A 25,113-nucleotide genomic window follows, 5' to 3' on the forward strand; every position below is an offset into this window, starting at 1 on the left:
TTGTAGAAAAGTTTAAAAATATAGTTTAAGAAAGTCAAACTCATATCATCTTAAGATCATAGTGATGAATATTTTGGTTTTCAAAATTTTACACATATTTACATATACACATATCACACAATTGCTTTTTCATCTACTTTTTAAGCACTCAATATTGGTTTTAAGGGCTACCAAGTCTAAACTAAACTTTCATGTTTCCTTCTCTTGCTAGCTTTTAGACCTGCATTTCCTTCATACCTAGGTGTTAAGTAGTTGTATCATGAATTTGCTGTTATTGGGTTGAGATCTAGTCTTTCTGTTCACTTTCCTTTTCTTTTTTTTTTTTTTTTAATTTTAAAACTTGGTCAAGCAGCCTCACTCCTAGAGTCCCTAATAATTTCCTTTTTCTGAATATAAGAAGGAAATCACTTATAATCTTACTACCTTCTCCAATGTATTGTCATTTTGTAGATTTAGGTCTAGAATTTAGTTTCTCACAATTAAACTAAGTTTCAAAAAGAATATTAAATGTTTTTGACTTGTCAAATGATTCATTTATCCCTTTGTACCTTTTACTTTCCCAGCCACAGCAAGTATTAAAGGAAGGCATTAACTGACTAAAAAACAATGTCTGCCTCTGAGGCAGATACTATATTCCACTCCATCAGCCCTAAAAAAGAAAAATCATTTAGGACTCTATGAAGATGTATCTTAAGTCAACCATGATGCGTAACAGGCTTTATATCCTTCATGTGAACATCAATTCCCGCCTCCTTCCAACCTAAGAAAGCATGCAGAAATATGAGACTGACATTTACTAAAAATGTAAATACAGCAGTCCCCTCTTACTCACAGGGGCTATGTCCCAAGACCCGTCAGCGGATACCTGAAACTACATAAGGTACTGAACCCTGTATGTTTTTTCTTATACATACATACTTAAAAGTTTAATTTAAGAATTAGGCACAGGAGATTAGCAACAATAGCTAATGATAAAATAGAACTGTAAAAATATACTGTAATAGTTAAATAAATGTGGTCTCTCAAAGTATCTTACTGTACTGCACTCACCCTTCTTGTGATGATGTGAAACAATAAAAATGCCTACATGAAGAGATGAGATGAGGTGAATGACGTAGGCACTGTGACCTAGTGTTAAACTACTAATGACCTTCTGACCATATGTCAGAAGGAAGAGCATCTGCTTCTGGACTGCGGTGGACTGTGGGTAACTGAAAGTGAAACCACGGATAAGGGGGGACTACTGTAATCATTTGAAATTACTAGACTTAGTTCATAGCTGATCATGATACTCTAATGTGTTTGCATGCTGTTGAGAATCTTTAAGTTAATACATACAATTACTTCACTGTGACTTTCAGACTTCTTTTTTTTTTTTAAGTTTCAAAACATTTAGTTAAATTTAATTTTACACACTGATTTGGGGATGCTCTGGTTAAAGATGGATGTGCTGGGAAACCCCACAATCCTGATCCTCTGCTTGAGCCCCGTAAGGGGATCCAAAGAATCCTGGGACTTCATAAAGCGGTTGAAAACTAATGATGGAAGACAAGGGAAGATGAATCCTACCCCTTATTCTACAAATGAGAAAAGTGAGACCCACAGAGGGAAAGTGACTAAGAGTCACACATTAGGCAGAATCAGGATTTAGAATCCAGGTCTCAATACTGCTAACCATCTTCTACACAAAACACACAGGGCCTTGGTCTTATCCCCTGCAGGTCTTTTTATTCGACTATGCTTAGGTACCTTCTAGCAATATAATTTTATTTAAAATGCTTAAGTTATTTCTTTTGAATAGATAAAACAGGTACATGATATAAAATTCAAAAAACAAAAACTGAATAAAAATTAAGTCTTTTACACTTAATGTTGGTCTTCCTCACATCCCTGTGGCCCAGCAACACAGTTCTCTCCAGAGGTACCTCGTTAAATCTGAATATCCTATCAAAGACAGTGTTATACATATACAAGCTTGTGTGTGTGTGTGTGTGTGTGTATTTGCAGAGATTTTTAAAAACACAAATGGTAGCATGCTAGAGTTCCATTACTCATCTGGCTTTCTTTTTAACTTAACTCACTACTTTTAGTGACTGAATAAAATTACATTGGTTAAATAAATTTTATGGTACATCTTTATGATTGCCTATTGACAGGCAACCTTTTATTATTTTAACACATGACACTAGAATAAATATCCTTACGTGGAGGTACCAATATTGGAGGATAAAATACTTCAAGTGCCAAGTTAAAGGTACATACACTTTAAATTTTGAAAGCTATTACCAAATTGTTTTTCATGGAAATTAACATGAATTCACATACCTACAGATTGCCAGTGTCAAAGCTGAGCAGTATTTCACTATAGCTATAATTTGCATTTTTTGTATTAAAAGTGAAAAATTTTACATATTTTCATCTATGAGTTAATTGTTATTTGCTTTTCTAGGAACTAAGTATTTACATCCTTTGCCCTTTTTTCAATTTAGTTCTTGGTCTTGGAATATTATTTTGTAGAAGTTCTTTAAATACTAAGAAAATTAGCCCTTTGTCAACAGAACACGTTGCAATCCTCTCTTTAACTTAAGGGGTCTGTGTCATAAATCTTAGAGGCCTTCCCTACTTTGAGAATATTATAACATTCTCCGTTTGCTTCTTTTAGTTTAATTTTTCAGGTTTAAATCATTGATTCATTAGGAATTAATCTTGGTTAAAGTTAAGTAGAAATCCAACTAATTTCCCACTAATAACACAGGTGGTCCCATATTTAAATAATTTATTTTCCCCTCTTATTTGAAATGCTCCCTTTGTAATTTTCTAAATCCCTATACAAATTTAGATCTTTTTCTGAATTACTATTCTGTCCACTGATCTGTCTGCTCATGCCCTAGTGACTACATTATTTCAACATTCTAGCTTTGTAATATATTTTAGTATCTGGGAGGGTAGTAGGCTAGTTTTCCCTGATTACTTTCCTTTAAGAATTTTCCTGGTTATTCTTCAACTCTTGAACTTAGAGTCAGTTTGTCTAGTGACACAACACAAACACACAATCCCATTAATTTCAAAAGCAGTATAATAGCATAGTGGTTAAAATCACAGAATTTGTAATCACCCTGCCTGAGTTTAGATTCTGATTCATAACTTACTCTAACTTCAGCTTGGAGTAAGTTCATTAGTCTCTTTGTGCCTCAGTTTCTTCACTGAAAAATGGACAAAGAATAATACCAGTACCTACCACATACACTCGCTGCAAGGACTAAATGTAATACATATAAAGTATTTAGAACAGTGCCTGGCATAGAGTAACTGCTTAATAAATGTTAACTAGTTTTTTGCTTGTTTTTTATTTTGAAATTGAGATCACATTAACTCCAATTAACATAAGGGAAACTGATTTCCATAAGATTTTGAGTCTTCATATCCAAAAACCTTGTAAGCCTTTCCAATTAAGTCTGTATTTGTGTCACTGAGAAACATTTTAAGGTCTTCTTCACACAGATCTTGTCTTTATGTCCCTTTCCCTAATGAAATGCTTCTTGTACTAAGTACTAATTGTACTAATCTTGTCCAATAATAAGATCATGGCCCCTACACTTGTTTTTAGTTTGTATATGCCTGTGATGCTTTACCTGCCCCCTAATTTTGTTACTCTTTTGGAGTTTGTTTTAGAAATGATTCTAAATAATTTTTTTGTGGGCACCTGGGTGACTCAGTTGTTAAGCGTCTGCCTTCAGCTCAGGTCATGATCCCAGGGTCCAGGGATTGAGCCCCGCATCGGGCTCCCTGCTCAGCGGGAAGGCTGCTTCTCCCTTTCCCACTCCCCCTGCTTGTGTTCCCTCTCTCGCTGTGTCTCTCTCTGTCAAGTAAATAAAAATTTTAAAAATCTTAAATAATTTTTTGTGATCTAATCTGGGAATCGTTTAATGGGAAAGTTTAGCCTATTTACATGTATTAATGTAATATATATTTAATCTTTCAGTCATCAAATATTATGCTATAAAAACTTAACGCTTTGTTTTTATTGCTGCTCTTTCTTCTTAAAAATAGTTTACTAAGTGGTTTGGGCTTGCTTTATTTTAGTTACACATGTTTTTCTTCTGATAATACGGAAAGTTTAATTTGGTTTAGTAGTTATTTCAGAGTAAAAGTTTAAGTTCTTTTAACTGTCTTTAAGGCCTGATGTTATCAGATACCCTATTATCTCTCAGACTTCATCTCTTATCCCTCTCCCTCTCAATTATTCTGCTTTAGCCCCTCAAGACTCTGTCCTGTTTCTTGTATGCACCAGCTATGCTCCTGCTTCAAGACTTCTGCAATAGTTATTATTTCTGATTAGAATATTATTTCTCCAGGAAACTATCAGGCTCCCTCACTTCCTTCAAATGTTTGCTCAAATTTCACTTTCTGAGTGAGGCCTACTCTGGCTACCCATTTAAAATGTCAATCCCAGCAGTTAAGATGGCAGAGTAGTTGGGGGACCCTAAGTTTGTGTTGTCCCTCGAATACAACTACATAGTTATCAGATCATTCTGAACACCTGAGAAATCAATCGGAGATCTGAAAATACAGATGCTGTAAGTCTACAAGTAGAAAAGAGACCACAGTTTGGGAGGAAGGAGGTGCGGAGACTTCAATCCGGTGTGATATAGCTGATGATATGGCGGAGGGATGGGAGCCTGCTTAAGGAGGCTACTGCCAAGTATTATAAGCAGTGGAGTGCAAAATCAGAACTTTTAGAAGTCTGCTACAGTGGGGGGGAGGGAGGGCGTCCCTGGCTCAAAGGTGCTCAGGTGGCAAAGTGGGGCAAAATCCCAGGTGTGACAGTATGGTCTCAGGATCCCAGGGATCTCAAGAACAACAGGGGGTACCTGAGTGGGGTAGAGTTCCCAGGCATAGGAGCAGGGAAGCTGGCTGAGAAAAGCAAGTCTAGGTGCCAGCTCTCTGCTCTGTGTTGCCATAAACTGCAAACTACTGCACAGTTCTGCAACCGCTTTCCTGGGCAGGATCCAGCAAAAGGCAGAAGGCTGGTAAGACCCCCTCCCCAAGGAGCAGCGAGGGTCAGTGCCATGGGAGTCCCTAAAATTTGGAGTTTTGAAACTCAGTCACATGCCTGGATAAAAATGCTCAGTCACAGGCCAGGTGAACAGAATTCTGACGGAAACTGGGGAGACAAGAGTGACTGAATGCTTTTCTGTGAGGGCTCACTGAAGGGGGGTAATTTTCAGCTCTGGCGCTAGAGAGCAGGGTGCAGCCATATTCATGGAGCCCATTAGGGCCGAAAGCCTTCAGGGAGCAAAACAGTGCCACCTAGTGGAGTCTGGAGCTGCTTACACCAAGCCCCGGCCTCTCTGAGCACTGGGAGGCACTTTTCCACTGGGGCAAATCCACCTGAGAACCAGTGCAACAGGCCCCTCCCCCAGAAGACCAGCACAATTAACTCAATCACACCAAGTTTACTGATCATTGAGGGCTGCAAAACTTCAGCTCTTGGGGAAAACAGTATATACCATTCTTTAGTCTATTGGTATGTTTCCAGTTATTTTATTTTTCATTTTTTTATTCTTTTTAAATTTTTATACACACTTTATATATTTTTTGTTTCCTTTCATTGTATTTATATACAGTATTTATACACACATTTACATATACACATATACATGTTTTTCTTTCTTATTTGGGTATCTAGTTTCTTTTAACAAGCAGGCCAAACACACCCAGGATCTAGTTTTGTTTTGTTTTCTATTGTTGTGATTGTTATTATTTTTGTTGTGTTTTTTTTCTCTTTCTTCTTTTCTTTTCTGGACAAAATGACAAGACGGAGAAAATGACCCAAAAGAAAGAATAGGAGGTAGTACTCACTGCCAGGAATTTAATCAATATGGATATAAGTAAGATGTCTAAACTAGAATTTAAAACAATGATTATAAAGATATTAGCTGGGCTTGAAAAAAGGATAGAAAACACTAGAGAATCCCTTACTCTAGAGAAAAAAAGAACTAAAATCTTATCAGGTCGAAATTAAAAAATGCTATTACCAAGATGCAGACCCAAGTGGAGAATATAAAAACGAGGATGAACAAAGCAGAAGAGCAAATCAGTGATACAGAAGATAAAATGATGGAAAATAAGGAAGCTGAAAAGAAGAGGGAAACAAAACTATTAGATCATGAAAGTAGACTTAGAGAGCTCAGTGATTCCATAAAGCAAAATAATATATATATTATTAGAGTCCCAGAAGATGAGGAGTGGGAAAAGGGGCAGAAAGTTTATTTGAACAAATTAAAAATTTTTCAAGATTTTTTTTAATTTATTTTAGAGAGAGAGAATCTCAAGCAGATTCCATGCTGAGAATGGACCCTGACATGGGGCTCAATCCCAAGACCCTGAAATCATGACCTAAGCTGAAACCAAGAGTCAGACACTTAACTGAGTGTACCACCCAGGCGCCCCTATTTGAACAAATTATAGTAACAAAGACCACAAAAGAACAATCTACAGGAACAGCGACTTTACAGGTACAATGGCACTAAATTCATATCTTTCAATAATTACTCTGAATGTAAATAGATTAAATGTTCCAATCAAAAGACACAGGGTATCAGAATGGGTAAAAAAACAAGATCCATCAATTTGCTGCTTACAAGAGACTCACTTTAGACCCAGAGACACCTCCAGATTGAAAGTGAGGGGGTGGAGAACGATTTATGAAAATGGACATCAAAAGAAAGCTGGGGTAGCAATCCTTATATCAGACAACCTAGATTTTAAACCAAAGACTGTAATAAGAGATGAAGAAGGTCACTTTATCATAATAAAGGGGTCTATCCAACAAGAAGATCTAACAGTTATAAATATTTATGCCCCTAACTTTGGAGCAGCCAAATATATAAGCCAATTAATAACAAAATTAAAGAAACTCATTGATTATAATATAATAATAGTAGGGGACTTTAACACTAGGAGCTGTTTCTTTGAAAGAATTAATGAGATTGATAAGCCCCTAGCCAAACTTAAAAGAGAAAGGACACAATATCCAGGGCCAGATGGCCTCACAGGGGAATTCTACCAAACATTTAAAGAAGAATTAATACCTATTCTTTTGAAACTGTTCCAAAAAATAGAAGTGGAAGGAAAACATCGAAACTCTTTCTATGAGGCCAACATTACCTTGATCCCAAAACCAGACAAAGACCCCACCAAAAAGGAGAATTACAGACCAATATCCCTGATGAAAATGGATGCAAAAATTCTCGCCAAGATAGGAGCTAATAGGATCCAACAGTACATTAAAAGGTTTATTCACCACGACCAAGTGGGATTTATTCCTGAGCTGCAGGGGTGGGTCAACATCCACAAATCAATCAACATGATATACCACATTAATAAAAGAAAGGACAAGAACCATATGATCCTCTCAATAGATGCAGAAAAAGCATTTGACAAAATACAGCATCCTTTCTTGATAAAAACCCTCCACCATGTAGGGATAGAGGGAACATACCTCAACATCATTAGAGCCATATATGAAAGACCCACAGTGAATATCATCCTCAGAACAGAACAGAATAAAGAACCCAGAAATAGAACCTCAACTCTTTGGCCAAATAACCTTCAACAAAGCAAATAATATATACTAACAATGAAGCAGCAGAAAGAGAAATCAAGGAATCAATCCCATTTACAATTACACCAAAAATCACAAGAGACCTAGGAATAAACCTAACCAAAGAGGTTAAAGATCTATCTCTGAAAACTATAGAACATCCATGAAAGAAATTGAAGAAGATACAAAGAAATGGAAAAACATTCCATGTTCATGGATTGGAAGAACAAATATTGTTAAAATGTCTATGTTACCCAAAGCAATCTATACATTCAATGCAATCCCTATGAAAATACCATCAGCATTTTTCACAGACGTGGAACAAACAATCCTAAAATTTGTATGGAACCAGAAAAGACCCCGAATAGCCAAAGTTATGATGAAGAAGAAAACCAAAGCTGGAGGCATCAAATTCTGAACTTCAAGCTCTATTACAAAGCTGTAATCATCAAGACAATATGGTACTGGCACAAAAACAGACACATAGATCAATGCAACAGAATAGAGAACCCAGAAATAGACCCCCAACTCTATGGTCAACTAATCTTCAACAAAGCAGGAAAGAATATCCAATGGAAAAAAGAAGTTTCCTCAACAAATTGTGCTGGGAAAATTGGACAGCCACATGCAGAAGAATAAAACTGGACCACTTTCTTATACCATACACAAAAATAAACTCAAAATGGATGAAAGACCTAAATGCAAGACAGGAATCCATCAAAATCCTAGAGGAGAACACAGGCAGCAACCTCTTTGACCTTCGCTGCAGCCACTTCTTGCTAGACACGTCTCCAAAGGCAAGGGAAATAAAAACGAAAATGAGCTAGTGGGACTTCATCAGGATAAAAAGTTTTTGCACAGCAAAGAAACAATCCACAAAACTAAAAGGCAAACTACGGAATAGGAGAAGACATTTGCAAATGACATATCAACTAAAGGACTAGTATCCAAAATCTATAAAGAACTTATCAAACTCAATGCCCAAAAAACAAAAAAATCCAGTCAAGAAATGGGCAGAAGACATGAAGAGACATTTCTCCAAAGAAGACATATAAATGGTTATCAGACACATGAAAAAATGCTCAACATCACTCGTCATCAGGGAAATACAAATCAAAACCACAATGAGCTACCACCTCACACTGGTCAGAATAACTAAAATTAGCAACTCAGAAAACAACAGATGTTGGTGAGGATAAGGAGAAAGGGGAACCCTCTTACCCTGTTGGGAATGCAAACTGGTGCAGCCACTCTGGAAAACAGTATGGAGGTTCCTCAAACAGTTAAAAACAGAACTACCCTATGACCCAGCAATTGCACTTCTAGGTATTTATCTAAAAGATATAAACATAGTGATTTGAAGGGGCACATGCACCCCAATGATTATAGCAACAATGTCCAAAATAGCCAAAATATGGAAAGAGCCCAGATGTCCATTGACAGATGAATGGATAAAGATCTGGTATATTGGAGTGCCTGGGTAGCTGAGTCGTTAAACGTCTGACTTTGGCTCAGGTCATGATCTCAGGGTCCTGGGATCGAGCCCCACGCCAGGCTCCCCACTCAGCAGGCAGTCTACTTCTCCCTCTGCCCCTCCCCCCACTTGTGCTCACTTAAGTGCTCTCTAATAAATAAAATCTTAAAAAAAAAGATGCTGTATTTACTCAGCCATCAAAAAGAATGAAATCTTGCCATTTGCAACGACATGGATAGAAGTAGAGGGTATTATGCTAAGCGAAATAAGTCAGTCAGAGAAACACAAACACCATGATTTCACTCATATGTGGAATTTAAGAAACAAAACAGATGACCATAGGGGAAGGGAAGGAAAAATAAAATAAGATAAAAACAGAGAGGGAGGCAAACCATAAGAGACTCTTAACTATAGGAAACAAATTGAGGGTTGCTGGAGGGGAGGTGGGTTGGAGGATGGGGTAATTGGGTGATGGGCATTAAGGAGAGCACTTGATGTAATGAGCACTGGGTGTTATATGCAACTGATGAATCACTAAATTCTATTCCTGAAACTAATAATACAGTATATGTTAACCAAATTGAATTTAAATAAAGAATTTTTTAAAATGTCAATCCTAATAATTGGTACTCCCTGTATATATATATATATTTATTTATTTATTTATAGATTTCCTGTCTCTAGTATGAGCAGTGATGAACTTAATATAACTATGCCTTTTTTTTTTTTTTAAGATTTTATTTATTTGAGAGAGAGAGAAAGAGAGAGCGAGCATATGGGGTGGGGTCAGAGGGAGAAGCAGACTCCCCACTGAGCAGGGAGCCCGATGCGGGACTCGATCCTGGAACTCCAGGATCATGACCTGAGCTGAAGGCAGTCGCTTAACCAACTGAGCCACCCAGGCGCCCCTAGCTGTGCCTTTTTAAAAAAGATTTTATTTATTTATTTTAGAGAGAGAGAGAGCGCACACGCGATTGGGGAGAGGGGCAGAGGAAGTGGGGGATAGAGAATCCCAAGCAGATTCCCCGCTGAATACGGAGCTTGACATAGGGCTCGATCTCATGATCCTGAGATCACGACCTAAGACGAAATCTGGACGTTTAATTAACTGAGCCACTCAGTTGCCCCTAATTATGCCTCTTTTTTTTCCTCCCCTCTACTATCAGTTTAGTTTATATTATTTCTGTTAGTGTTTATCTATTTCTCTATTATCATCCACTTACCTATATACCCCACACCCTCTTTTACTGGATTTATTGATTTTATTTATTTATTTTTTAAAAGATTTTATTTATTTGACAGAGAGAGACACTGAGAGAGAGGGAACACAAGCAGGGGGAGTGGGAGAGGGAGAAGCAGGCTTCTCGCGGAGCAGGGAGCCCGATGCGGGGCTTGATCCCAGGACCCTGGGATCATGACCTGAGCCGAAGGCAGACGCTTAACGACTGAGCCACCCAGGCACCCAGATTTATTGATTTTAAACAACATCTTTTGGTAGTATGTTATAAAACATAAGGTTTATACCACTTTATGTCACTTTTGTCCCTCACACTTCCAACTTTTGTTAGTTATATCAATACTAGCTTGTCAAGGTTTTAAACATTCATATTTGCTCTATAAAACCTAATCTAATCTTCACATTTATTTTAGTCTTAATTTTATGGATCAATGGACTCTATGCTCACTACCAGTACTTAAGACTATAGTTTCTCCTTTCATGTCTTGGTTGTCTGCACTTTATCCTGTAGAAGTAGGGCTCATGAGAATAAAATTTCCCTGAAATTTGGCATGTTAAAAAATGTCTCTCCCTTTATATTGAAGGATTATTTGGACTGGCATACATTTCCTAGATAAATCTTTGAGGAAAGTATTAAAGTGTTAATGTTGAATGCTGCTTTGGAGAAAACGGAGGTCAGCTACTTTTTTTGGAGAGCTGAGCTCTCATGGCTTTTTGGGGGGATCTGGAGCCACAGATACCATCTCTCAGAGTCCTCTCACACACCTATTTGACCTTCACTGGATCTGGCAGCTTTTCTTCATATATTGTGCTTTAGGATTGTAGAGATCTCTCTGGTTGTGCTGAAGATGGAGCTTGCTTTCTTATTAACTTCCTTATTTTAAGGTTATTTCAAGAGAAGGGGAAAACTGCTGCCTTTACTGGGCCATTATTTATTTAAATAGTAACTTTCTAATACGAACATTTCAAAACATACAAAGAAGAGCACAGTGTGATGGATTCCTTCCATGTACCACCACCTACTTCTATATTTACCAACATTTTACCAAATTTGGTTCATCTATATCCACCTAGTTTTTTCCCCACAGGATATCTTAAAGGAAATTCCAACCAGCATATTGCATTACCTGAAATTATTTCTGCATACATCTAGTAGGCCGTTTTAAGACAGGAAGTCCTCTCTTCCTCTGTGATTTTACAAGTTATCCTTAACAATAAAAAAGGTTTTTGTGGGGCAGAGAACTGCACAAACACATGGTTGTTTATGAGTATTATTTGTTAGGATGCTATAGAACATAGGTTGGCAAGTGAAACACCTGTTTTTGTAAATAAAGTTGTACTGGAACACAACCAAGCCCATTTATTTACTTACTGTCTATGGTAAGTCATCAGTCATCTACTCTCACAGTATGAGGGCAGAATTGAGTAGTTGGAACAGAGTCTATATGGCCCAGAAAGTCTAAAATATTTACCATCTGGCCCTTCAAGAAAATGTTTGCTGACCCTTGCTGTAGAATGCTACTGCTGTAGTTCTGAGATAAATCACTTTCCCAAAGTCCTCCCAGTCACTTCTATAATGACATTGGTAATTATAAAATATTACTTAGTAAGTGTTCACAAACACACATATAGGTCCTTTCCTGTCTTTAAACCTTCTAATACCTTATAGTCTAATAGGCCAATAGAAACAGAAATGATTTTGCTCCTGCCATTTTTCTTTGAAACGTGGCAACAATAACAACAAACCAACAAAGATAAAACAAAGGAGAGGAATGTACATGCTCAAGTCCAAAGAGGCACTGCTATTCTAAACTGTCTTTCATGACTCTCCTGGATTGAATATATTTAACTGTTTTAATTGTATATTCTTAATAAATCACAAGAAGATAGAAAGCTTTTAATAAATTCTTGACTGATGCTTAAAGTTTTAAAAAAAAACTCAAGAAGTTAAAAAAAGAAAAACATCCAGGCAAATGGCACGTATTTATTCATACATTTAAATTTCATTGGCAGAGATGAAGATTAAGGTTAAGAAAGCAAATATTCAAATGTGCCGAAATCCTAAGAGTATATCTTTAGACACTATCAATGCCAAATGAACAAGGTGATTTGGTGCCAATATAGTTCCCTGAAAAGAAAAAACAAGTTTATACTTTTGGTACAAAATGGTCCATGGGGTGCCTGGGTGGCTCAGTTGGTTGAGCATCAGACTCTTGATTTCAGCTCAGGTCATAATCTCCCCCACCCAGCGGGAAGCCTGATTGAGGACTTCTCACCCTCTCCCTCTGCCCCTCTCCTTGCTCGTGCTCTCCCTCTCTCCCCCCTCCTCTAAAATAAGTGAATAAATCTTTTTTAAAAAAATAGCCCACATACTTTTTCTTGTTCCTGTTTTGTTTTGTTTAAGTAATCTCTACTCGAACTCACAACCCCAAGATCAAGAGTTACATGCTCCCCCAACTGAGCCAGCCAGGTGCCCTGATTGTCCACATCTTTGATAAGTAATTTGAGAACTTCTGGGAAAAACAGGGGGTTGTAGTTAAAATATAAAATCTGCTCTGGTATTACAACCATTTCTTAAATCTTAACCCCAGGAAAAGAAAAATGTTAGCATTATCAAGTTAGAGTCAGACTACAAAACACTGTAACATAATTTTCCCAAGTCATAAAATTCAAGCTAATAAAAAATCAAACTTTAGTATTATAAAAAGACATTTCATGCCCTCAGAGCACATGATTAAATTCAAGTCAAAACTTACTTTAAAATTCTTTACTACTATTATAAATTATGCAACTTCCCCTCCACTCACCTTTCATTGGTCAGAAGAGCAAACTCAGCAACTATTTCTGTCAGCAAATTGGGAAGAATGTCAAATCTAAATAACCTGTCAACCTCAAAATATTCATAGCCATTTAGACACTAGACCGTAGGGGTTAAAATAGAAGAAAGAGGGAAAAAAAGAAAAGAAAGGAATATAGAAAAGAAAGAAAAAGGCAGTTCCTTATTTGCCCAATTCTATTTATTTAAAAAATCTTAGATTAACACTGTAAAACTATTTCAGTTGATCTCAAGCAAGTGTTAAAAAGAAAACCAGAGACCTAGGATGGCATCACTCAGGCTGAGTCCCCAAAACAGGGCTTTATATATAGACTTAAGTGCAGTTTCAACCTCCCCCAGAAATGTAGTCTTAACTGGTCATCAAGAATTTTCTAATGGGTGCCACCGAGTCTGCCAGCAGGGCCCTCTCCATCCCCAAAGGAAGATGAGATTCTCTGTTATGACATGACCCTCTGTTCTTCCCCCTAAGGAACAATCCTTTCCTTTTGCTAACTTTCATGCCCCAGCCTCCTTCTTATAAAAACCTTCCATTTTGTTCAGCTCCTCGGGGCTCCCTGTACTCCCTAGATGGGATGCTGCCTGATGCATGACTTGTTTAATAAAGCCAATGAGATCTTCAAATCTACTCAGCTGAATTTTGATTTTAACACAAGACAAACCTATAACAGCTTCTACAATTTGGCATCAGTTTTTTCCACGTTCTTGATATAATACAATTGTTGAAGCATCACATCTTTGATAATTTTTCCCACTTCAACTCTATCAATATATTGAAATAAGCACCGTGACTCCAAATCCTCGAGATCTGATATATGGGAAAACACCAAAAGGCTTGGGCCTAGTTCCAACTTACTATCTTCAATTTCTACCCCTATGTCTTGGTATCCTCATTTGTTCAATTAACAGCAATGACAACAAAATTGACTATTTCACAAGGCTGATTTCATTTAAGGATAAGTGACAATATAAATGTGACAACATTTGAATGACTAATGTCCTACCAAAATGTAAGATATTCAGAAATATAAACTCAAAATAATCTTCAATCTCCTTAAAAGACTCTTACTGAAAAGAATTTAATAAGTAGAATTTATTTTGAAAGCCACAACTACCTCTAAACAAAGGTATACAATATAAATATCTTATTATATTAAAGATAGAAACCTAAGGTAAGATTTTATTTTTTTTAAAGATTTTATTAGGGGGAGTGGGAGAGGGAGAAGCAGGCTCCCTGCTGAGCAGGGAGCCCGACCAGGGGCTCAATCCCAGGACCCAGGACCTGAGCCAAAGGCAGACACTTAACAACTGAGCCACCTAGGTGCCCCTAAGGTAAGGTTTTTTAAAAGAGAATCTCTTCATTAAAAAAAGAGAGAGAGAGAGAATCTTCTCAGGTAGCACCATAAAAAATATTTAAAGGGTTAGACTAAATATAGGGCCTATTTTATTCTTTCAATAACTCACCAAGGAAACAAAGTTTCTTATGCAGTTTAAGTGAAGGTGGCATTAATATTTTGTGAGTTAAATTATATTACAATTTAATATTAGAAAATTATTTTCTCCTTGAAAATAATTAATAGTTACTACATTTTATTATAATATAGGCAACATTTCCCCCACTAGAATATATTGTTACTTTATAATGGAAGTCATGATTCAATTTATATACCTTTGATTTCCAAGAGAATTTCTTACCTATAAAACAAGGCAATATGAAGTATTTAAAAAAAAATTTTTTTTTAAGATTTTATTTATTTGGGGCGCCTGGGTGGTTCAGTCGTTAAGCGTCTGCCTTCGGCTCAGATCATGATCCCAGGGTCCTGGGATCGAGCCCTGCATCGGGCTCCCTGCTCAGGGGGAAGCCTGCTTCTCCCTCTCCCACTCCCCCTGCTTGTGTTCCGTCTCTCGCTGTGTCTCTCTCTGTCAAATAAACAAATAGATTATTTGACAGAGAGATAGAGAGGGAGCACAAGTAGGCAGCGGCAGGGAGAGGGAGAATGAGAGGGAGAAGCAGGCTCTCTGCTGAGCAGGGAGCCCGATGCGGGGCTCGATCCCAGGACACTGGGATCATGACCTGAGCCGAAGGCAGACGCTTAACGACTGAGCCACCCAGGTGCCCCTGAAGTATTTTTTTTGAAGGACTCTTTGTTGCATCTGGTCAACATCAATTTTTGAATTAGGGAATTATATCTAGCTCCCAAATTATCAATAAGGTTCTTTAAAAATTAATACTTGTTCACTGATGTGGGGAACAAAGGCAAAAGAAATACATATAAATTGAACCTCCTTATAACCTACAGCCAGTTGACAAGTACTTAAGACAGGCAGGGTGACCTTCCTCCAGGAACTCAACTGCCTCACAGTTAATACTTTGCTATGGGCAAAAGGCAACCTTAGCTTAACATTACCCGACCTCCAGGATCCTATAAATCTCCTTTAACATATAAAAATTCCTTTTGGAATTTCCCTTATCTCTACCCGCCCCCCTCCCCCAAGGTATATGTTAGCAATCATCCTCCAAGCAAATGGCCCACTCATTTGTATCTGAAGGGTCTCATGACTAAGGTTTTACTAGCCAGTAGTGAATGACTTTTCCTAACAACAGCTACTCCCCTCAAGGTCCTAGAAACCTTGCTTCCAAATTCCTTAGAGACTTACGCTATCCCTAACCCCCTCCCAACTTGAAAGTATATAATCAGCCACTCCTCATGACGGAGCTCTTTCTGCCCATGGGTCTGTCTACGTGCTTTAATAAAACCACCTTTTTGCAGACACCTCAAGACCTGAAGACACCTCAAGAATTCTTTGATTGTTCACTCTGAACCCCAACAGTTTCACGTCATTCACCACTCTCATAGTGCTTTGAGGATCAAATAATATAACATATGCAAAAGCATACAAGGCAAGACCTTAGCCATAAAATTCTGCACCACTGCTGATCTAGCAATAGATTAAAATAATCAGAGCACTCAAACCTTAACTGTAACTAGTTGTACATAATATCTTTCAACATAATATAAACTGATAAAAAGGTCATTTCTTTTATCCTAATAAACACAGATATTTATCTGTTTAACTGTATCAAGAAATGCTCATTAAAGCCAATTCTCTTACATTAGGTCTTTAAATTAATAACTAGGTTTTAAGACTTAAAAGATTGGTGACATTTCTGGTCTATCACTACTTAACAAAGTTAAGTAATTTGGTATGAATTAACTTCATTGATAAAGTTTCTATTTTAGATTTTGGTATTACTCCAAAATTACAATGCAGGTTTATACTGTGCAAGAACCAAAGTCCAATATCTACTAAAACTTCAGTGTATAGTCTAGATCCTAGTATTTGAGGCAATTCTACACCTATATTTGGAATGTGTTTATATCCTAATGGGCGCTATATTTTCCTTAATGGATGCACTTTTACTCCCTTGGGTCTCATGGCAAATATGTTAATGAAACCAGAGCAAGGAATTCTGCTTTTCTTAAACCTTCCCTCCCCACAGTGAAATGGAAATTTCTTTTCTACCTTGTTCCTTTCTTTCTATTTATTAAGAACCTACATTCACGGGCGCCTGGGTGGCTCAGATGGTTAAGCGTCTGCCTTCGGCTCAGGTCATGATCTCAGGGTCATGGGATCGAGTCCCGCATCGGGCTTCCTGCTCCTTGGGAGCCTGCTTCTCCCTCTGCCTCTCTCTCTCTCTCTGTCTCTCATGAATAAATAAATAAAATCTTTAAAAAAAAAAAAAAAAGAACCTACATTCACACAAAAAAAGAAAATTTTGGCCTCTTTATACCACCTTATCTGGGTTTTTAAACAACTATTATTTTACCCAACATTTTATTATAAAACTTTTCAAACATGCAGCAAAACTGAAAAAATTTTATAGTGAGTTAAATTATATTACAATTTAATATTTACAGTTAATATTTTACACCCTTTATACCTACCCTTCACCTAGATTCAACATTATCATGTTATCTATCCATTCCTTTAAATTTTACAAAAAGTTTTAATTCTTATAGTTTATCATTTTTAAATGCATTACCGTCTCCATTTCCTTACAACTCTCCTGCACTGCTCTCAGATTTTGTCCTTACCTGTTTTCACTTGTCATATTGTATTCTAATTGTCTGTTTAGATGTCTGCCTTCCCTTCAGGAGTAATGATCACCGTGATCATTTCTTTATATATCGGTACCCTCTCCACCCTTCTATACCTTAGGAGAAAATAGAAGCTTACTAAATATTTATTTGCGGTGTCTTTGTCTTCTTCCTTAAACCTCAATATCATTGACAAGTTTTACAACTTTGCTTTATGTCCCGGTTTTCCTCCCTTGGGAATTATTACTGACTCTTATCTTACCGCTAAACTACTCCAAGAAATAAGGAAGTAATTATAATTTCTGTAAGCATTTTGGGAGATATTCAGCGTGCAAATTTCTTCATGTATATATTAAATGTCCATTTTATTTTTAGCTACTGTCATTGTGTAAACGTATTCCATGTTGTACTGGGATGGCCATTAAACTGCTAATCATTGTTTTTAAATTACCAAAAAACCCAAATGCAAAATCCTCAAAGGACTCACTGTCGCATAAAACCTAGCTAGCATATGTACCTTTCAACAATCATTTGTACAATTCAGAGCAGCATAAAGATTTAGACATAAAGTAATGAAATCAGAATATAAACCACACTGGAACACGAAGTCTCAATAAGTGTTAAAGGAATAAATGTAGGTTTGAAAGATATTTTAACTGAGAGTAAAACTGGAACTTAATTGGTTGCTCTTTTTGACAGACAGTTCAGTTTGGCTATGGTTCTTTTTATCACCTGAATTCACATTTCCCTCCGCAGTACCACTGAAGTCTGGAAGCTCAGTATTTGTTGATATAAAAATATTGGGGAAATAAGTAGTTGCATCTATAAATTAATGTAATGGGATAAAACTCCCATCTCTGAAATGGCATAAAGTTAGGAAAATAACAAGCTTTAGAAATATTTTGTTTTTGCTTGAGGATGAGTAAACAGGATGAGCTATATTACTCTCTATACTCTATATAACTGAAATACTTTTTAGTTTTCTCTACTTTGCTAGTGCCTGGGGGCTATGAGACTTCTGTGCTTGTTCTAGATAACTGCTCCCCCAAAATACTGTCCACAGATCTGTAGCATCATCTATCAGATAAACATGTTAGAAATGCAGATCTCAGGCCCCACCTTAGACTTATCTAGTCACAATCTGCATTTTAACAAGACTACTAGGAAATTCATATGCATATTCAAGTTTGAGAAGCACCACTACAGTTCACCCAGATGAGCCTCAAGGAGCGTTACATTAGATGGTCTGATGCAGTACCCTCAGACCTTTAACCTTTCTTGTTCATCCAGACCCCAGCATAAGCATCTAGGGCTTGTGGGGAGGCAACATGACATAATAGAAAAAATATGACATCGAGAGTCTGAAAAGTCAGGTTGTAGTCTCATCTCTAATTATGTGACCCTGAACCTTAGTTCTTCTCATCTGCAAAATGAATGAGTTATACAACATACAAGGTAAGGCACTTCCAACTCTAAAAGTCTATGAATTTATGAATATAAATATCAACAGATATTTAGGAAAATGTCTCAACTATATGTGATATCTCAAGGAAGTGGGCCTGCTTTTAATGCTATAGGGCCTTGTCCATCAATTCCTTTATATTTATTTAGGTTTGAAAATCAACCTCTTTCTTTCATTTTCACACTTGGTTTCTGGAAGATACACAGTAGTGAATAACTTAGGAAGTGGGTGGCTGCTATTAATAATTTCCCTGCTTCCTTTGTTCTTAAATGCTGATAAAACACAGGTAATAGACAGGATTCAGGAAAAAGTAAAATCAGATTCTGTGTTTTGCATAAGAGCAAGAGAATGTTACTGCTCTTGGGAAAAACATGGCTGAAACACTTAAAGGTAAAGGATTATGATGTGTGACACTGTCAAATGGATCAAGAAATAATAAAATTCATGTATGTGTGTGCACGCCCACAGGGAGAGAGAGAGAGGAGATAAAGCAAATGTGGCAAAATATTAATAACTGATGAATCTAGGTGAAGAGCATAAGACTATATGTTGTACTCTTTCTGTAATTTTTTGTAGGTTTGAAATTTTTTCCAAATAGAAGTTGAGAAAAAAATTAACATAAACATATTATCTACTAACCCCAAAATGCCCTGTTGTATTCTCTCTTTCTTAAAGTAGAATACAGATTTATTTATTTTTCTGTAACCTTTACAATGCAAGAGGAAAGTTAGGTTAGAAGGGGAAAAAATAATTATCTAGAAGATTATAAAGAAGTGTAAGTGCAACTTACACTACCATGTTGCTTCTTTATTTTGTCTTTTGGTTACAGACTTGCTTAATTTTCTTCCTAGCTAAGGATAAAATAAAAGGGGGAAAGAAGTGGTGAGAAGTTGCCTCATATCTTCCTTATATTAATGAAGTAAACAATTTTAAGCCAAAAGTAGGCCTTGTATGATTTTCAGTTTTGCTCTAGCTTTAGCTAATAATGAAAAAGAGTGTGGTTACCACTCACAAATATAAATAACTACAGGCCATTTTTATTCCCCTGCAAGGAGAGGGATACAACAGCTGCTATAAAAATCACTCTCCACCCTCCCATGTGCTATGTAATTGTAATAGACTTATACCATGAGAAGACCAAAACATAAAAAGAGAAAGAGCAAAGCAGTTGGTTTTGTTTCAAAATTCCTTTTCCATTTACTGTAAGTTACTTTACCGAATTAAAAACAAAATAAATACACTGCCTGCATTTCTAACATAACTGTCCTGCTTAATTGTAAATCTCAATCCAAAATACCAGTAATAGACTCATGTACTAGCTGACTGCTAATATTCCTTCAGTCCCTCCAGGCTTTCTCCAACAGGAATACCATAAGAACAATAAATCCATCTTCAATTAATTAGATTTAAAACACATTAGTTAAGTTTTGTCTTTAACACTCTGGCCTCATACAAATACACAGATTTTGATAAACTTTCCTCCTTTTATCTATGTATACAGAAGGGGATTTATTTTAATTTGCTTAATTTTTAAAAATATCCTTAACAAAGCCATTCTAGGGTGTAACTTCAGATAATGAACACATTACTTAAAATTAATACAAAAGAATAGTAGTCATTAAAAGTCTTAGTGCAGTACAAAGGGTAAGATCAAATAAGATAGTTGAGATGATTTTCATATATAATTCAAAACTGTAAATACTCAACCCAGAATGGTCCTCATCCCACATTCTCTGACTCCAGCTGATCTCTCCATCTGTTTAGGGATCACGTGGGAACCAATCTCTTAGCAAACAATCCTAGTCATAACTTTACACAGTCTGAGAGACTGACAGAGCCTTATCTATATAGAGAGAGATCCCTGATACACGATCACTACCATCCTCTTCATTTTCTAAGCATGCACAGGGTCCAATTTTTCAAATTATTTTATTTATCCTTGGTTAGTTCTACAAAGAATTTGAGGCAACTACAACACAAACATTTATGATAAAATGGTGGTTAATTTTTTAAAATTTGAAATTAAAATTTAAAAAAACTAGGACCAAGAAAACAAAATACTAGAAAACAAAAATTGGGGACCATTAAAACTTCACAACTGCTAAATTAAGTTCCATATTTGGCTCTAAACCTCTGGTAGCCAGAATAATGGCCCCCTAAATGTCCATGCCCTAATCTCTGGAATTTGCGGGCATATACATGGCAAGGGGAAATTAAGGTTGTAGATGGAATTAAGGATGCCAAAAAGTGGAATTTAAGATAGGGAGATTATCTGAATAAAATCAGTGTTATCACAGGGGACTTCACAGAGTTAGAGCAAGATGTGGCTATGCAGGACAAGGCAGTTGTTAGAAAGACTGAGGAAGATTCTACCCAATGTAGCTAGAGGAAGGAGGCCAAGGCAAGTATGTAGCTTCTGGAAACTGAAAAAGCAGATTCTCCCTTGGAGCCTCCAGAAAGGAACACTGCTTTGCTGACACCTTGGTTTTAGCTCAGTGAGGCCTGTATTTATTTCTAACCTATTGAACTGTAAGATAAAAAATTTATGTTGTTTTAAGCCACGAAGTTTGTGGTAATTTGTTAGAGCAACAATAGAGAACTATTACAGCCTCCTAGCTCCCAAGACTAATTCTCATTAATAGAAGGGAGGAAACATAACAATTTGTCAGGAAAGGCAAAATATTTTCTAAATCAAAGTTCTAAAAGAAATTTCTCATGCGGCGCTTTACATAGGAGGCTCTGAGTAAGAATAGTGGATACACAGTTCTCAATAATATTCTGGATATTACACAAGAAATTTCACATGATTTTTTCTTACATTATTCTTTTCTTACATTATTTTTCTTACATTAGTCTTTATCATCTTAAAATACAATTGAGTAAAGTCAATCTTTGAGGGAGTAAAATAATATAAACCAAGTTTGGATTTTTTGGGCACAGTCAGCCTGATTTGAAGAGATTGTAACTTGGAACAGCATAAATATTATGGATAATTAAGTGTAATAATTCATGTAATAAAGTTCATTCAGAATTAAAAACTATTAATACATCGATACTGGGTAAATCTCACAATTTATGAATTATAGAAGGCGCCCCTTATTTTAATATTTTATCTGTAGACTGTTTTGGATTTTGATGTAAACAATCACATCACCTGCAAATAAAACGGTTTTGGATCTTCCTGTCCAGACTGAGACCTATTAAGGGAATTCCCATCTATTCCTAGTTTGCTGAGAGAGTTGTTTTTAGTTTTTCATTTTTGTTTTTTTTTCTTTTTTGGTTGTTGCTTGTTTGTTTTTTGGAGGATGTTTGTACCTATCTTTAAGAAGAAGATGGTCGGGGCGCCTGGGTGGCTCAGTCGTTAAGCGTCTGCCTTCGGCTCAGGTCATGGTCTCAGGGTCCTGGGATCGAGCCCCGCATTGGGCTCCCTGCTCAGCGGAAAGCCTGCTTCTCCCTCTCCCACTCCCCCTGCTTGTGTTCCCTCTCTCGCTGTGTCTCTCTCTGTCAAATAAATAAATAAAATCTTAAAAAAAAAAAAAAAAAAGAAGATGGTCTATGGTTTCCCTTTCTTATAATGTGCTTGTTGGCTACAAAACAAGTTATAAAGTATGCCCACTTTTTATATCCTCTGGAAGAGTTTAAGATAGCTATTATTTCTTCCTTAAATGTTTTAAAGAATTGATCATTGGCACAATATCTGGGCCTGCAGTTTTCTATGTGGGAAGGCTTTAATTATAAATTAGATTTCTTTTTTTTTTTTTTAAGGTTTTATTTATTTGAGAGAGAGCAAGAGAGAGCACGAGCAGGGGGGTGGGGGTGGGGGTGGAGAGGGAGAAGCAGGCTCCCTGCCAAGCAGGGAGCCCAACGTGGGGATCGATCCCAGGACTCTGGGATCATGACCTGAGCAGAAGGCAGATGCTTAACTGAACCACCCAGGCACCCCTAAATTATATTTATTTTATAGATATGAGACCAATCAGATTTTGTATTTCTTCTAGGATGGATTTCACTGGTTTTTGTTTTTTTTTGGGGGGGGGTTGCCTTTTTTTTTAATAACAGCAGTATTGACATATAATACATATGCCATATAATTTGCCTCTTTGAAATACACAATTCAATGGTTTTTTTAATATATACATAGAGTTGGGAAACAACCATCACCACAATCAGTTTTAGAACACTTTCATTATCCCCAAAACTCTGTACTTGGCAGTCATTTCCTGTTCCTCCTGACCTCCAACCCCTGACAATCACAAATCTACCTTCTGTCTCTATGAATTTGCCTATGGTGGACATTTCATATAACTGAAATCATAGAATATATGGTATTTTGTTACCAGCTTCTTTCACTTAACATAATCTTTTCAGGGTTCATCTATGTTTTAGCATGTATCAGTACTCCATTCCTTCTTGTTGCCAAATGATATTCCATTGTATGGATATATGATATTTTGTTTACCTATTCATCTGTCTGATCTGTCAAATCAGATATCTGAGTTGTTTCTACTTTTTGGTTATTATGAATAATGTTAATATGAACATTTGTGTATATTTTTGTGTGGACATATGTTTACATTTCCCTTAGGTAGTTAACTAGAAGTAAAATTATGAGATATGGGAACTCTCTATCTGACATTTTGAGGAATTGCCAAACTGTTTTATAAAGTGGCTGTACCATTTTACACCCCCACTAGGGTTCCAATTTCTCTATATCCTCGCCCATACTTATTACCTTCTTTATTATAGCCACCTGAGTGATGTTAAGAGGTATTTCATTGTGGCTTTGATTTCTATTTCTCTGATAACCAGTAATGTTGAGCATCTTTTTTTGTGCTTACTAGCTATCATATCTTTGTTAGAGAAATGTCTATTCAGATTCTTTGATCATTTTTCAATTAGTTGTCTTTTTATTATTGAGTTTAGTGTTGGTTTTGTTAAATTATGTTATTCTAGGAATTTGTCCATTTCATGTGAAGTTTAAAAATTATTGGCATAAAGTTGTTCAGAATACCCTCCTATCTTTTCCGTCTTTTTAATGGCTGTAGGATCTGTAGTGATATTCCCTTTTTCCGTTCCCGATATTGGTAAATTAGTTCTACTTTTGTTCTTAATCTGTTAGTTTGAATTATAATTTCTCCTTTGATGTAGTTCTCAAATATTGGAAGATTTTCCAATGAAACTGTTATAATTCCCAGCTTAATTCCACTATGGTTAATGAACATACTTTGTATGATTTCAGTCTTTTGAAATTTATTATTTATGGCCTAGCTTATGGTCAATTTTGGAAAATGTTCTATGTGCATTTGAAAATAGCCAAGTATCTATAGTTGTGGTGTTGCCAGAGGCTTTTAATACCAGCTGAGTTAAAGTTGACATTTTTTGGCGACAATTAAGGGCTTAACTGTTTCTTGCTTGACTGGAGAACTATGTACCTCTGCAAAGTCAAAACCTTCAAGAAACTGTTGTGAGGAAATTTCCAAATAGAATATGCTACTACCCTAAATCCCATGGAATTAAAGTCAAAGCAGAAAAGCATATTTGTTTGCGTTTCCTTCTGGTGAGAAGGATCAATTTCATGTTAAGAACCCAACCATGCATATTAATTCTTATTAAGACTAGAAACAAAGGTTGGACTGGGTTGTTTTTACTCTCTAGGGTTATTTAACTAATTGGTTTTTAAACCAGTTTCCTAGAAAGAATATATATTCTTCAAAAAGCTTAATAACTCATAATACATAAACACCAGATGAAATTTAAAATTAGCTAACTACTTCACTTCATTTTACATGAAGGGAGCACTTCATTAGGAAAATACCAATCTTGTATTTCATGCAGGCTTTGGGGACCAAATGTTCTGGTTTAAAACAATTTTAAACCCTTATAAACTTTTTACTCTTTGATTTTCATCATAGACCTTTGTTCCCTTTCTACTCGTTTCCTGCAATATAGGAGCCCATCGCGTCTCCTAGACAGGAGTAATGATCACAATGAAGTCAGAAAATTAAAAATGGGACAATGCTTTAGCGATAAAAAACAAAAATCAATTTCAGTTGGCAGAATGGACAATGAATCTAGGCATAGAATTTGATGTACAAAGTTCAAGTCCTGGTCTCAATACTGAGTTGCTCTAAGGTAGATGATTGTGTGAAATCTAGTATCATGCCACCATTTGAAAAAACAAAACAGAAAGGGAACGTGTAGAGGATGTGGTAAGGAATCACTACTGACCAAAACACTGTGAAACTTCATTTATTATCTCATTAAAAATCCTAGCCAAATGGATGAATAAGAAATTCAAAGAAGATATCTACTTGACCATTTGCCAGCAAAATATTAAGTAATTCCGTATTATGCCTCTCTTTCAAAGCAAAGCTTGAGTAATTGTGACAAATAATCACCTA

At 36.4% G+C, this 25,113-nt stretch overlaps 1 protein-coding gene across 1 annotated transcript in view; it reads right to left on the reverse strand.

Annotated features, from left to right (window-relative positions):
- MCU (mitochondrial calcium uniporter) overlaps window positions 1-25,113 on the reverse strand; it is a 198,984-nt gene that overhangs the window by 40,623 nt on the left and 133,248 nt on the right. The gene's annotated exons all lie outside the window — the stretch shown is intronic.

This window comes from Halichoerus grypus, chromosome 7 (assembly GCF_964656455.1).
Source record: "Halichoerus grypus chromosome 7, mHalGry1.hap1.1, whole genome shotgun sequence".
In the NCBI taxonomy this organism is placed as follows: Eukaryota; Metazoa; Chordata; class Mammalia; order Carnivora; family Phocidae; genus Halichoerus; species Halichoerus grypus.